Source organism: Moschus berezovskii, chromosome 12 (assembly GCF_049115385.1).
Source record: "Moschus berezovskii isolate FMDL1 chromosome 12, NW_MosBer_1.0, whole genome shotgun sequence".
NCBI classification, from domain to species: domain Eukaryota; kingdom Metazoa; phylum Chordata; class Mammalia; order Artiodactyla; family Moschidae; genus Moschus; species Moschus berezovskii.
In genome coordinates this window covers 57,110,903-57,125,146 of record NC_142471.1, presented here as the reverse complement: position 1 = coordinate 57,125,146, position 14,244 = coordinate 57,110,903, and the positions used below count along the sequence as shown (strand labels likewise).

The 14,244-nt window shown below is 39.8% G+C and overlaps 1 protein-coding gene across 3 annotated transcripts in view; it reads left to right on the top strand.

The window, feature by feature from the left end:
* PANK1 (pantothenate kinase 1) overlaps positions 1–14,244 on the top strand; it is a 108,374-nt gene that overhangs the window by 4,749 nt on the left and 89,381 nt on the right. For all 3 annotated transcript variants that reach the window (XM_088842130.1, XM_088842131.1, XM_088842132.1), the window contains exon 2: positions 1,200–1,349. The gene's annotated coding sequence lies outside the window, so the exon portion shown is untranslated. The remainder of the gene's footprint in view (positions 1–1,199; positions 1,350–14,244) is intronic.

Genomic DNA, 14,244 nt, shown 5'->3' with positions numbered 1-14,244 from the left:
ATTTTTTAAAAAGTAACTGCAAAAAGAAAAACATTTTGTGGACAATTGGGGAAATTTAAATATGGATTTACATAGTAGATTATACTGAATCAGTATCAATTTTGGGGCATGTGATAGTTTGTGACCATGTAGAAGCATGTCTTTATTTTGGAAACATGTTTGCTTCAGTATTTAGCAGCGAAGTGTATCAGTGTCTGCAACTACTTACCTTCAGAAGATTTGGGGGGAAAAATAGAATGTTAGGGAGAACAAAAGAAGGGAGAATAAAAGAAGAGAGAACAAAGAAAATAGAACCAAAACAGTTATGTGACAAACAGTTCATAGTTTTTATAGTTTTGAACTTTTCTAAAATGAAAAGGGAAAAAAAATCTAATTTTTTTTTTTTTTGGTCACACTGCCCTGCATGTGGGATCATAGCTCCCTGACCAGGGATTGAACCCACACACCCCCTACATTGGAGGGTAGAGTCTTAACCCACACCCCCTTTACTGGAAGACAGAATCTTAACCACTAGGCCATCAGAAGTCCCCCAAATTCCTCATTGTTATGATGACCTACTAGGCCCTACAGGATCAGGTGTCAGCCAATCTCGCTCCCTACTTTCTTACCTCTGTGCAATGAGTTCTACTCAGGGTACCTCAAACACACCAGCCTTTCCTAGCATAAGTGAACCTTTGCATAGATTCCCTCCACCTGAATTCTCTCCTCTCCATTTATCATGTGACTCACTTCTCTTCCTCCTTTAGATCTCTTTTATCATATTACCTGCTTAGAAAAGACTTTCTGTCCATCTTATCTCAAAAGCTCCTCTTTTTTATTTGCAGGCTAGATTTCATTTTCCTACTTATTACAACCAGCAATTATTATCTTTTCTATATTAATTATTACATGTCTGGTTTTTGTTGCCATTGTTCTCCCACCTCCTAAAAGGTAAGTTCTGTAGGAGCTGTGTTTCTCTTGGTCACTGCTGTATCCTCAGTGACTCCGTAAATACGTGGTGATCAAACAAATACTTGCTGAACAATGAATGAAGGCTGATGTGGCTGAGGTGGGTGGAGAGGAATGGGCTAAGGCCAGATCCTACAAGGCTTAGTCAGCTAAGTTACTGATTTGGATTCTTATTCTAAAACAATGAGAAACCAAAGGACTGTTGTAGTGTGCGTATCATACAATACCATTTGCCTTTGTGTTTTAAAAAGGTTAATCTCCTGGAGCAGAGAATAGAGGCAGCCAAGGAGAATGCCGTTGAACCAGCCAGGAGGCTATTGCAGTCATCCCAACAAGAGGTGGTGATAATGTGGAACTGGGAGGTGGCAGAGCAGATGCAGAAAACTGAACAGATTTCAGAGGTATTTTTTCCTGCTATTTCCATCTCAGCACCAGCCACTAGTTTTCCCTTAGAAACACAGAGCCAACCTGATTGGGAGATGCTTACGATTTAGGCGCATTCCGAATAATTCCCATTAGTCCCCTTGAAGTGAACATTAGCCTAAGATGAAAAAATTAAGTTACATCAAGCTGATTTCTTGCTCTGATCACAGCCTGTGCAAGTAGTAATAACCAAGTTCCTCTGTGCCGGATACTATTCTAGGCACTTTGTACTCATTCAGTCCTAGGTACCATGTGAAGTATTCTGTTATCAGTGTCCTGCCTTTAGTTGTTGTTCAGTTGCTATTCAGTTGCTAAGTCATGCCCGACTCTCTGCCTTTAGTAGAGAAGAAACCTGAGACATGGCACTATTGAGGAACAGTAAAGGTATTTACTACATAGAGGCGTTAGGTTCAGTCAGGTAATGTCTGTAAAGTACTTTTAAAAGTGCCTGGCACGCGTTGAATAATAACTTATTGTACAAATAGTAAACGATAGAATTGGAATCTGGGTAGATGGCTATAGAGTCTGCACAATTAACCACTGCTTCCTACTGCTTCTTAAAGTTTGGGCTAAACACCCCTGAAACTCTACTGAAAGAAGACTGAGTACCTAACTCCTGTGCAAAGCCATCTCCAAACGCAGGACTAATGTAGACAGTTTTTCAATTAAATCTGAGTAGGTATTTTTGCAAAGGTTTGAATAACAGGTTCAACAAACATTTATCAAGTACCCATTATGCAGCAGGTATCTCTGTCTTTGAGAAGGCTTCATCCTAAAGCAAGTCTTTCTCAATCTGAGATTTAAAGCAAGAATATAATCCCTGTTCCCTACAGCACCCATTGTATGTAATGCAATCATTTCTCTCTTGTGCCTCTAGAATGGTATTACTTCTGTGGCCATCCTGAGAAAACTGACAAAATAGTCACATGAATATTTTTTTTTTATATCCTGTGGTTTATATGGGGAAATCCGTGCACAGTTTCAAAACAGTATGACAAATGTTATGATAGAAGTGTACAAAGAGGAATAGGAGCAGAATGAGAATAATTTAGAGTGACAGCTCTGATGATAGACAGATTTGAGTTTGAATATAAACTCAGTCACTTACAGGAAGTGACCTCGGGAAGGATATAAAAGTCTCCCTAAAGTTGTGAGGATTAAAATAGCATTTGTTAGTTATTTAGTAAAGCCTAACACATAATATGTTTCATCATGGTATTTGTTTTTATTGAGTCTGCATAAGTCACTGGTATGCAAGCTCATGAGTGTCTGTCTAGAACCTCTGTAACCCTGACACTTACAACAGTGCCTTGCTTATAACAGCCATTGCATAAATATTTTTTGTATTTATAAATGACATCCACCAAGGAAGGTTTTGTAAAGTGGCATGTAAACTAAAATGAATGAATGGGGTTTGCCAGTGAATTGTAGAAGGAGGCCATTCCAGGCAATGAAAACATATGAGGCAATGAAAATAAAGACATGAGCACACAAAAGTCATTACAAAAACTATAAGTACCTAGTTCAATAAGACTTTGAGCATAGCTACCGTGGACAATGACAGGAGATGAAAAAAGCAGGCTGGACCTACATATAAAGGGTCCTGTATGTATGACATGCTGAAAAAGAGTTAGAATTACTGTATTCTATAGTGCATAGGAGGTTGTGCACAGCAGAGACATGCAGGGGGGAAATGGAGGAAGAGAAGCAACAGAAAGGTTTAGATCTATAATATCCCAGTCTTACAATGTGGGAGTCAAGAGATGAAGGAACAGGACATAGAAGTTATTATTTATAGGTGTGAAGGTAACCAGTAGAGGCAGAAAAATAACCATAACTCTCTTGGCTAAGTGCTCATCTGTCATTGTAGGAAGTAAGTAGATAGTGCCTATAATTAATACACGAAGAAATAACATTAGGAGTGTGTTATTCAAAAATATGTCAGCAGAACTAAAAGTAGATTGTAAGGGTGATTGCTTCTGAGAAGCAGGACAGGAGGGGGACTGGGGAAGCTTTTTGTTACAAACTCTTTTTAAATTCGTAGTAAGAATTTTCCAATGTGATGTGTCAAAGAAATGACACACTATTCACTTACTGTGTGTCAGGCTATAAGACCCCATCATCTCCCCACTGAAGGAGCCTCTCCACTCCTTAGTGCGCAGAGGTTGCATCATTGGCCATCTTTCTAAAACATGGTCGGCTGATACTTGCCTGAGAGCTTCTGCACTCTCTCTCTTCCCTCTCTTCCCTCCAGATGTCTCTCCATGACCAACTTGTCATTATTCAGTGTTACCCTCCCCAAAGAGGTGATCTTTGCCCACTCTTTCTGAGGTTGCTTACTTCACCCCCACTCCCCAGCCAGTCACTTTCTATCCAACTGACCTCATTTACTTTCTTCATAACGTTCTTACAATAATTGAAATTACTTTCTTTGTTTACACTATGTCTTCCCCCACCATAGGGCAGACCTATGAAACAGAGACCTCATCCATCTTGTTCATCACTATATCCCTAGTACCTAGGACAGTGCCTGGCAGCTAGTAGGTGCCCAATAAATCCTCATTAGGTATTCAATAAAACCAGTGGTCATGTATGGATGTGAGAGTTGGACTGTGAAGAAAGCTGATCACCGAAGAATTGATGCTTTTGAACTGTGGTGTTGGAGAAGACTCTTGAGAGTCCCTTGGACTGCAAGGAGGTTCAACCAGTTCATTCTAAAGATCAATCCTGGGTGTTCTTTGGAAGGACTGATGCTAAAGCTGAAACTCCAATACTTTGGTCACCTCATGCGACGAGTTGACTCACTGGAAAAGACTCTGATGCTGGGAAGGATTGAGGGCGGGAGGAAAAGGGGACGACAGAGAATGAGATGGCTGGATGGCATCACCGACTCGATGGACATGAGTTTGAGTGAACTCCGGGAGTTGGTGATGGACAGGGAGGCCTGGCGTGCTTTGATTCATGGGGGTGCAAAGAGTCGGACACAACTGAGGGACTGAAATGAACTGATAGAGGAATTCATACTGTGCACTTTCTTATATGCCATCTCATTTAGTCTTAAGACCCTAATATTTCTCCAGCATAAATATATACATGTAACTGCACACGTGCACACACACACACACATACTCCACAGATGGGTTTCCCAGTCCAGACTCTTCCAAGTCCTAAAGCTGGGGTTTCTGTTTTCTACTTCATCTTCAGTGTCCTCTGGTGGTGAAGGATCTCACGATTTTGAAAAGATAAACATCTTTTTAAATACATATCTTTTAAATATATCCTGTTGACAAGGTTGAAATTCACAGCGGTTCATTTGGGAGCCTAGCAAGGTCTTAGGACACAGGCAGACATTCTTTGGGCTTCCCAGGTAGCTCAGTGGTAAAGAATCCACCTGCCAAGATCCAGGTTCTATCCCCCGGTTAAGAAGATCCTATAGAGAAGGAAATGGCAAGCCATTCCAGTGTTCTTGCCTGAGAAATCCCGTGGACCGAGGAGCCTGGCAAGCTGCAGTCCGTGGGATTGCAAAGATTCAGGCACGACTAAGCAGCAGCAAGTGTCTTTCAGCTGGATGAGCTAAGAGGCCCAGCGCAGGTGCGGCAATGACCTGACAGTGATGACAGTGGCGCCTGTGGTTCTCCTAATACACGAAGAGACATGCTCACTCGTATGGTGGGGATGAACTGCAGTCCCTGGCCTCCTTTCCACATAGCTCCCCATGGTTGGTCAGCAACTATCTCCTCACATGGGCTCCCTCCCCTACTCTGCTGTTTTTTGGAAGTGGAAGTCTGTCAAATGAGTTATTAACTGTCTCTCTGTGAATCCCTGTTCTAAAACTCTCAGTTGCCCCAAGTCGACATGGATAGATCTAACTACATGGAAGTATGGAACAAGAAAGAAGAACACAGCACTGGCATTTCAAGATCTTTTCTCACCGCAAATATGAAAAACCAGACCATTCTATTACCAAAATGAATGTACTTAAAACCAAAAGAGTACTATTTATGCATTATATCTTGCATTGTTTTGAAAATAGCATAAGGCGGTGCTAGTGGACCTCACATGTTTTTCAACAGCAATTATAGACTTTCTGGTGAACTTTTCTAAAGAGTTCTCTTTCGGATGAGCTATTTCAAGATTCTGGTTTCCTCAGAAGGAGGAAGAAGGGTCATGCCAATGTGATCTTTTGATTTCAGAAAATATTACCTTTATTATATGCATTTCAGATTTTCATTACTAGGGAAAATAATAATGTCATGAGTAGTTTGACTATTTTTGGTTGAGGGAAGCCAGTGAATTCACTGTAATTAATTGGAACATAATGAGACCAATTTTAGTAACTCCCTCAAAACATACAATCTTTGCTCTGTGCCAACAGGGCCTTAGTGATGTTGGGAGGGAAAAAGGAAAATGAGAAAGAAGGGGGGAAAAGGAAACACCTGTTTGGGTAGTTTTTGTTTTCAATCATCTAAAGGAATATTTCTGAGTCTTTAGTCACAGAGTTACAGAATATTAGAGACGTAGTGGGACATGCAAGTGATCTGGTTCAACTTTCTCATTTTATAGGGAAAAAAACCAAGGCTCTGAAAAGTTAAGCGGTATGCCTAAGCACTCGTCATAGGCAGTGGCAGAGCCAGAATACGAATACATAAATTAGAAGAACCTAACCAATTTTTTAAAGATAGATACACAAGGAAAAGTATCAAGCTACAAATAATTAGAATAGTGTGATCTCATGTTAGCAACTCTAAGATTAGCACACATTTTTTTAAAAATACATGAACTCTTCTTTAGCAGTCAGAAAATGAACATTGTTCTTTTTACTTCCTTTACTTTTCATTCCATTTCCCCCAGTTTTTCACCCTAATGCAAGTTTTCTTACCCTAATACAGAGTGTTTGTGCTCTAAAGACTTTCATTGATCACCTTATCATGTGTTTCAAACAAAAACAGTTACAGATTTTAATTTTTTTGGTTCCCTCTAAGTTAAAAAAAAATACTCTGTAGTTAAGGTAATTATTGTTATACAAGATTATTACTGTTATACAAGTAGTTTGAAAAATATAAATATATTAAATATTTTTTATAATTGCCAAGCACCTAAGTAGAAATTTGCAGGCGTGTACATTTTATTGAAGTTAGTGGGGGAACTTTCCTGGTGGTCCAATGGGTTAAGACTGTGTTTCCAATATGGAGTTCAAGGGTTCAGTTCCTGGTCAGGGAACTAAGATCCTGCATGCCATGCAGTGTGGCAAAAAAAATTTTTTTAATTAATGAGGATTTATTTTATCATTAGTTCAGGTAATCATGGAAGAACATTATTTCTAAAAATAGGACAGAGTACCACTTCTTTCTCTTGCTGTTTTTCACAATAATAATATAATAATAGAAATTATGGCGGTGTCACCCAATTCTTTTAACTTCTTTCAAATTAGATGTGAAAAATAAGTGATTTTTATCCAAAATTACTTAAAAGTTTTATCAGCTAATCATTGAATTAGGTCCTCTTTTTAGTTTTATTGAAAGCTATAACTTAGAAACCATCTGACTTATAAAAGGTATTAGACAGATATTAGAGTCTCAGTCTCTGAAACTGTGCCAAAAATGCTATTATGACAGATTATCAAGTAAATGTTAATTATACCTTTTATTCTTTCACTCAGCAGTGTTTCATTTAAACCAATATACTCAGTCAAAATCAGAGATACTAATTTCAGTTATCTATGATAGTAAAGTGTTTTTTATAAACTTCTTTTATCATGTTTTAAATATAGTTATGTCAAAACCTAAAGCTTTCATTCACTGAATATATGGAAACTACCCCCATCTTGTGGTCAGCCAGACCACAGATGACAAAGCCATATGATCCAGTTAACAAAGCCAGTCCTCATTTGGAAACTAATCACTAAAATATGACTTATTTTCTGTCGGAGAAAGTCAGATTTTATTTTTCAGTTCAGATATGCTAATATTTCTTTTAAGGAACAGTATCAAAATCACTGAGAAGTTACAGAATCCATGTTGTACAGTGTATTTCTATGAGCTATCAAGATGACAATGATATAGCTCTCATATAAGTAATTTTACATTACTTAACTGAAACAAACCAATACATTTTTCATTTCTTAATTTGCAATAATGCAATGTCGTATCCAGCTAAGAGTAGAAGTTACATATAAATCAAGACCTGTGAGAACAGGTGTGATATTCTTTAGGAATCTTGATTCGAAATATGGTATGCTTAATAAAGGTAAGTAGTTGTTTAGTTGCTAAGTTGTGTCCAGCTCCGGCATTCCCATGGTCTGTAACCTGCCAGGCTCCTCTGTCCACAGGATTTCCCAGGCGACAGTATTGGAGTGGGTTGCCATTTACTTCTCCATAATAAAAGTATACATTGTTTATATTAATCAGGGTAATTAAAGCTAGATTCTATTTTTAAAAATTACAGCTCCACACTATTTGTCATTCATATCATAGCCCCAGTGACATAGGGTGACTCCTGTGCAGCTGTCTTCAGAACAGTGGCTTGATTCCTTTCATCTGGTAGTCTGCAGTGGGCCCAGCAGAAGGGGAAGAGAGAGCTTGAATAATGTTGCCCAGAGAGTTTATAACTAGGCCTGGAAAGTGGTGTTGATTACTTCTGCTCAAGTTCCTGGGATAGGAACCCAGACATGTGGTCCCAGTCTAACTGCAGGGGAGAGTGGGAAATGTGGTTTTCCTACACTCCCAGGGAGAAGCCCAGTTGATGAGCACACAACCAGTCTCCGTCACATAGCTAATAACTAATTGGCCCAGCAGCTAGCAAATTCACTTCTTGTTATTAGGAGATGTTGTTATTAGGGTTGCTGTTTCCTACCCCAGGGGATCGTAATTACCAACCCAGGGCTCAAACTCACATCTCCTCTGTCTCCTGCATTGGCAGGTGGATTCTTTACCACTAAGCCACCTGGGAAGCTATTAGGAGGTAGTAAACAGTAAATATGTGAACCATGAACTTCCAGATGTTCAAGCAGAAAAGGCAGAGGAACCAGAGATCAAATTGCCAACGTCTACTGGATCATGGAAAAAGCAAGAGAGTTCCAGAAAAACATCTGTTTCTGCTTTATTGACTGTGCCAAACCCTTTGACTGTGTGGATCACAGTAAACTGTGGAAAATTCTCAAAGAGATGGGAATACCAGATCACCTGACCTGCCTCTTGAGAAACCTATATGCAGGTCAGGAAGCAACAGTTAGAACTGGACATGGAACAACAGACTGGTTCCAAATAGGAAAAGGAGTATGTCAAGGCTGTATATTGTCACTCTGCTTATTTAATTTATATGCAGAGTACATCATGAGAAACGCTGGGCTGGAAGAAGCACAAGCTGGAATCAAGATTGCCGGGAGAAATATCAATAACCTCAGATATGCAGATGACACCACCCTTATGGCAGAAAGTGAAGAGGAACTAAAAAGCCTCTTGATTAAAGTGAAAGAGGAAAGTGAAAAAGTTGGCTTGAAGCTCAACATTCAGAAAACTAAGATCATGGCATCTGGTCCCATCACTTCATGGGAAATAGATGGGGAAACAGTGTCAGACTTTATTTTTGGGACTCCAAAATCACTGTGAATGCTGATTGCAGCCATGAAATTAAAAGACGCTTACTCCTTGGAAGAAAAGTTATGACCAACCTAGATAGCATTTTAAAAAGCAGAGACATTACTATACCAACCAAGGTCCATCTAGTCAAGGGTATGGTTTTTCCCGTGGTCATGTATGGATGTGAGAGTTGGACTGTGAAGAAAGCTGATTGCCAAAGAATTGATGCTTTTGAACTGTGGTGTTGGAGAAGACTCTTGAGAGTCCCTTGGACTGCAAGGAGATCCAACCAGTCCATCTAAAGGAGATCAATCCTGGGTGTTCATTGAAAGGACTGCTGCTAAAGCTGAAACTCCAATACTTTGGTCACCTCATGCGAAGAGTTGACTCACTGGAAAAGACTGATGCTGGGAGGGATTGGGGGCAGGAGGAGAAGGAGACGACAGAGGATAGATGGCTGGATGGTATCACCGACTCGATGCATATGAGTTTGGGTGAATTCCGGGAGTTGGTGATGAACAGGGAGGCCTGGCGTGCTGTTACTCATGGGGTCACAAAGAGTTGGACATGACTGAGCGACTGAACTGAAATGAAACAGTAAATAACTCAGAAGATGAAATAAAATGGGAATGGGGGACTTCCCTGGTTGTCCTGTGCAGTGGCTAAGACCCTGCACTCCTAATGCAGGAGGCCCAGGTTCAATCCCTGGTCTTAGAAGTAGGTCCCACAGGCCACAACTAAAGCTCCTGTAAGCCACACCTAAGACCTGGCACAATCAAATAAATATTAAAAATGGGAATGGACTTTAATCAGGATAAGTATCTCATGATCTGATTTGATAAAATACGGTTTAGCTCCCTTATTGAATGATAGACAACTAACCTGAGAAAAATCGTATAATTTTTTCTAGCTAATGACAAGTGCCAAGAGAGTATTCTTTAAATAGCTGAAAAGAATTGCTTTCCTTAAAAAAAGAAAAATCTAAGCTGTCTTTCCTTTACTATCATGGAACTTTCAAGGGCACTGCATTCTTTGATTCTAGTCCATAAAGGGCAGAGGCACAGTCACCCCCAATACCTATTCTGTTTTAATTCAGAGTATCCCAACACTGGCCAAAATGCTGGTTCTAAAGCAACGTTTTTCTCTTAACAGAAATATGTGTAAGAAAGACAAACATTAGGCAGTATTTTATGTGCCTTGATTAATTATTCAAGGAGGCTTCCCCAATCATTTTTTTAAGATTTTTTTCTAATATGGACCATTTTTAAAGTATTTGTTGAATTTGTTACAATATTGCTTCTGTTTTATGTTTCAGTCTATTGGCCACAAAGCATATGGGATCTTAGTTCCCTGATCAAACCTGCACCACTTGCATTGGAAGACAAAGTCTTAACCATTGGGTCTCCAGGAAAGTCTCCCAATCGTTTGAATTGTCCTTTTGTTGGGCAACCCGGAGATTTTTACTTGTTGAGATAATATACCATAAGATTTCAGATAAGTTAGGGTATGCCTTTGTTTTCTAAAGTAGGAGAATGGACTATAGTGAAGAGACAGGTGGGAACACAGAATATATACTGAAGGCAAAGGAAAGAGTGTTGTTTAAGTTAGAGTGAAAAATAAATAGAGCTTTATAGTCAAGTAGTATGGTCACTTCCAGACTCTGTCACTTAGAAGTCTGTGACACTGAGCAAGGTCAATGGACATTTCTGAGTGCGGTGCTTTTTAAATGCCAGTTTCTGGTGGGTATAGAAGGGACCAATAAATGGTAGTTATTATTGCAGTCTTACAGGAGAGACCAATGTAAAACAATAACATAAGTGTGGTTTAGATTGTAATAAATGTGATCCCTTCCTCTCGTGAGGAAGAGAATTTTCATTGGATTTTATATATTTCTCATATTTTATTTACTAGATTTTAAACTTCTGGGATTGCAGGAACTGTGCTTCACACAGTTTTATAAACCCAGTCCTAAGGACTGCTTTCGCACATTATGGGAAGAGAGAAAAAGATTTAGGCCTGAATCAACAATCTCCAGTTCATTATAGATGTTCCATGAAGATCTACACAAATATGGGGATGATGAGACTAAGGGAGAAAGGCTGGTCCTCCAAAAAGAACTCATAAAACAATATTTGATGCAGGACCCTAACCACAGACTCTTAAAAGGCATACAAAATTCTAATGAATTCTTTCTAAGTTAAAGGAAATATTTTAGCAGAATGTCTGAAATATGTTTTTAATTCTGAAACGTGATGAACAATAATTCTGAGTCATAGTTGGGATGTATGATTTAGGGAATCATTAAAAAAACAAACAAAACCTTTCAGATGAGTGGATATTTATGGGAAACTTGTAGGAGTATTTGAGACGGATCTGAAAGGAGCTGTTTTCTCTCATTTGTCATGATTACTCATTGTGCAGCAGTAAGTATCTAGACAGATTAAGTCTCAAACAGATCATTTGGAACAAAAAGAAACATCTATATTCAATGACTATAAATTTAGCACATCCAGTCTCTTCTTGCCTAGGCATCTTCACACTGCCCAGCACGGGCCTCAACTATTGGCTATGTCAGTCAAACAGCCAAGAGTATTAGGTTCCTTTGCTAAAAATATTCCAACTCGAATCATCTTGGCTGCTGCTGCTGCTGCTGCTAAGTCACATCAGTCGTGTCCGACTCTGTGCGACCCCATAGACGGCAGCCCAACAGGCTCCACCATCCCTGGGATTCTCCAGGCAAGAGTACTGGAGTGGGTTGCCATTGCCTTCTCCAAATCATCTTGGCAGACAATACCAAAAAAAAAAATTTCTTTGTCCAATAAAGTGGCCAAAGTTTAGGAGACTGAAAAGAAATAGAAAAGCAAGTTACTAATTGAGCCTCAGTCTTGTCACCATTAAAATGATATTTTTAATACAGGTCCACAGTCTGTACTCCACACTTCCAAAATAGATGAAACACAAAACCAAAAAATACTATCTGAGACCCAAAAGCGTTTTTATAAGTTTGGCACCAGGATTATTTGGCAGCAAAACCTCAGCTGTGCAGCCTTAGTTATAACTATCTCAGCACTCATATCCATCATATCCATCACCGCTCATGTCTCCTTTCTGCTGACATTTGGTGGCTTGAGGATTAATTTGCACTGTGAAAATGACCTAAAGAGTTAAAGACATGCCTCTGGGTAACAGAAGAAAAGGATGCATCTGTCTTTGTCAGCAGCTCAGAAAGTGGAGTTACTGCAGAAGCTTGGTGGTGCTATGTCTGTGTGATGCCTTACTGAAGAATATGGTATGGGAACCACCACCATTTATGACTTGTACAGACAGAAAGATAAGTTCTTAAAATTTTTACAGTGACAGTGATAACCAAGTGCTAGTGGAAAACAGAAAAACATTTTCATAGGACCAAAAACAAGGATCTTGACCATGTGTTAACTGAATGGATTCAACAACAAAGAAGTCAAGATACACCACTGACTGCCTTGTAGGTCATAGGCTATACCATGAAGAACTGAACATTGAGAGTGAGTATGAATATTCAGAAGACTGGCTGTAAAAATTTTAAAAGCATCGTGGTATCAAGGATCTTAAAATCTGTGGTGAAGAAACTGCTGATGATCACGAGAGCTCTGAAAATTATATTGATGAATTCACCAAGTTTATATCTGATGAAAACCTTAGTCCTGAACATATTTACAGCTCTGTACTGGTACTACATTCCTAGACAAACCTTAACAATGGCAGACAAAAAGGCACCAACAGATATCTAGGATGCCAAGCAAAGGTTGAATGTTCTTGGTTGTGCTTAGGCTGCAGACACACACAAGATAAAACTGACAGTGATTGGGAAAAGTCTGTATCCAAGATGTTTAAAAGGTGTGCACAGGGGCTCCCCTGGTGGTCCATTGGCTACGACTCTAGGCTTCCAGTGTAAGGGGCCCGGGTTTGATCCCTGGTCAAGGAACTATATCCCTCTTGCTAAAACTAAGACCTAGTGCAGCCAAATGAATACATTAAAAAAATAAAAAAGGTGTACACAATTTACCTTTGCAGTATTATGCAAACAGGAAAGCACCAGTAACGAGAAATCTTTCTGGATTAGTTGCATTAGCACTTTGTGCCAGCAACACGAACTCATTGCAAGCAAACTGGACTGGAAGACAATTGCAAAACTTTACTGTGCCTAGAAAGCTGTTCTACACATCCCCCTCCTGAACTTTTTGTGAAAAATAATGTTTATGGCGCTCACTTTCCCCCCAGTGTGACATCCATAATATAACCCTGTGTGTTGTGTGTGTTAGTCACTCAGTCGTGTCCGACTCTTTGCAACCCCACAGACTGTAGCCTGCCAGGCTTCTCTGTCCATGGAATTCTCCAGGCAGGAATACTGGAGTGGGTTGCCATTCCCTTCTCCAGAGGAACTTCCCAACCCAGGGATTGAACTCTGGTCTCCTGCCTGACAGGCAGATTCTTTACCATTTGAGCTACAGGGAAGTCTTTCCCTGTAACCAGGGACCAGGGAATTCTGTGCTCCTTGAAGAACAAGTATAAATGCTTCTTTCCTTTTTTTTGAGTAGCATTCTTGCTTTGGTCAACAGGAGCCTGAAAATCCAAGATTTCCTTAAGAATTTAGTCTCGAGAATGCCCTTTGTGTTAGTCACTCAGTAATGGCTGACTCTTTGCAATCCCATAGACTGTAGCCTATCAGGCTCTTCTGTCGGTGGAATTCTCCGGGCAAGAATTCTGGAGCAGGTTGCCATTTTCTTCTCCAGGCGATCTTCCCAACCCAGGGATCGAACTCAGATCTCCTACACTGCAGTCAGTTCTTTACCCTCTGAGCCACCAACCCAACTGCTAATGCTTAGAATGATGTCAGTACATCAACACTAACTAGTACTTGGTAGAGACTTTGGGCCACAATGACATTTGAAAATTTCCTAACCGATAAAGATTTTGAAGTATTTAGAGACTCTGGTTAAAAGATGATAGCAAAGCTCATTACTTTTGCCAAAAACTTATCAGCTGGAAGTGTAAATATAGTTGAAAGAAGCAGACTTTGAAGAGATGCTGAACACATAATGATGCCCCCGTGTGCTTTCTTTGAGTGATGGGGAAATTGCTGAGAGAGTGTTAAGTACAGATCAGTACAGAGACAGGAGTAGTACTGACAGTGACGTCACGAGCACAGGTGACAAAAATCTCCAAAGACCAAACGGTGAAAACGTGTGACCAGCTGATCGCCGGCCTTGAACAGTGTATGTTTATCAGTGAGCAAGAGATGATGACTGTTTACTCA